This window comes from Cryptomeria japonica, chromosome 8 (assembly GCF_030272615.1).
Source record: "Cryptomeria japonica chromosome 8, Sugi_1.0, whole genome shotgun sequence".
Lineage (NCBI taxonomy): Eukaryota > Viridiplantae > Streptophyta > Pinopsida > Cupressales > Cupressaceae > Cryptomeria > Cryptomeria japonica.
In genome coordinates this window covers 600,611,771-600,613,878 of record NC_081412.1, presented here as the reverse complement: position 1 = coordinate 600,613,878, position 2,108 = coordinate 600,611,771, and positions in this window count along the sequence as shown.

Here is a 2,108-nt window from a genome sequence, read left to right as displayed (position 1 = left end):
GCATCCAGCACTTCAATGAAGCTAACATCAAGATAGGATCCAAAGGAAGTTTTATTTGTAAAATTATTTTGTAATTATTGTATTAGGCTGTCATTGTATATCTTTTATAAATGTATTGTAAGCCGACATAAGGCATATTGTTTGTAAAGGGTATATAAGTCAGTTTGTTAGGTTATTATGATATGTGGATGAAATAGGAGAATATATGAAAAGGTAGTAGAATTGTGTAATGTGAAGGATATGTATGTAGATCATTTGTATGTGAATGTTATATCATGCAATGTTTTTTAGATAGTTTGTAAAGCATTCTTGGAGGAAAGGAGATACTAGTAGAAGTGTTTAGGGTTTATGAACTGGTACAAAGTAGAGCTATAACCGGAACTCTTTTTGGCATTACAGATGCATTTTATGAGTTTATTATTACTGTTTTATCTCAGTAGAAGCTTGTAGTCAATGAGACTCTTTTCTGTTGAGAAGTGTGCTCTAGGCAGTGTGCCTTCCTTCATGTGAAGGCCCCCTTTCTATGTAATATCTTTCATATGGCCAGTGAATTTATATTATGGGTCACAAATCCCATTGTGGTTTTTCCTCTTTGAGGTTTTCCACGTATAAATTCTATGTGTTATGGTGTTCATTCATGTGGATGGTTTATTTACTTCAAGTTATATGTTTCTTCATTTATCGATTTATATGTGTATGTTATAAAAAGGTAAAATCATATCTTACCGACAGAACACTGATTCACCCCCCCCCCCCCCCCCCTCTCTCTATGTTCTTGGATCCCAACAATTGGTATCAAAGCTTGGTGCCTCAGAAGAATTTTAACAGCTTGAGGAAGATCCTAAAACCGGAATCATTAAACATGGCTATGGAAAAGCAACTTGAGATGGCACTTGAGGATTATGATTATGAAAGGTTGAAGAACTTAAAAATGCAAGATGAATTGAATTCTGCTAATGAATTCATTCTTGTCCTACAAGAAAGTTTATCATCAGTTCAAGCTAGGAGGAAAGAACTTTTACAAAAATAGGATGATGAAAATACACTCAAGGAACATTATCAAAAACTAAGTCAATCAAACATGCTCATGCAAAATTAAATGCAAGATCTAACTATGAGGATGTCAAAAGATATTGAGGACAGAAATAAGAAGGAAGAAAATATTGCTATATCTCTGAAGAACAAATCTGAAGAATGTGACAGATTGGCTCATGAAAATGATCTGTTGAAAACTAATTTGGTGCAATCCCAGAATAATGAACAAAAACTTGAAAGACAAATAATAACTCTAAGAGATGATCTGACTATTGCAAGTGAGTATAAAAAAACATTTAGTATTAGTGTTGCATAGTTGGATGACTTACTAAAAAGACAAAGGGAGAGTGATGATTCTAGAGGACTTGGATTTGTACAAGGAGAAAGCTCTGGTACTGCAAAAAAAGATCAGATAACTAGTATGCAAAACTAATCAGAACAGAGGAAACTAGTAAGGCAATCTAATGCTTATAAATTTAATGGTAGATGCTTTGTTTGTAATAAATTTGGGCATATGGCTAAAAAATGTAGAAATAGATAAAATCAAAACTACAATTTTGTTCCCAGTCAATGCACAAATTGCAAGAAATATGGTCATAATTTAGAAGAGTGCAGAATGAATGTTAAATGTCATGCACATGGAAATTTTTGACATTTGGCTAATAAATGTAGGTCAAGGAATGACACCGGATATGTTAAAGCAATTCAAAAAAATAATGTTACATGTTATGTATGCAACAAAATAGGTCATATTGCTAAGTACTACAGAAGAAAAACTAAACTGGTTAGCAATGTTAAAGAAAATGAGAAAGGAAAGAAGAAGGTAGATGAAATACAACAAGATCACACCAAGAGATGGGTTAGAAAGTCTAAAGAACCAAGTGGATATGCAACTACACTGGTAACAACACCAGTAAATCCACCGGTAGAACAGAGCATTCCTCCACCAGTAGGAAATTCAACTGGTAACTGAGGTATACGTCGTAAGGGTTGGAAAATTCATTGCAAATCTTGCATATTCCCCAGAGATGATATGGAAGAGATCTAAAGAGTTGTATTGATCATTGATGAAG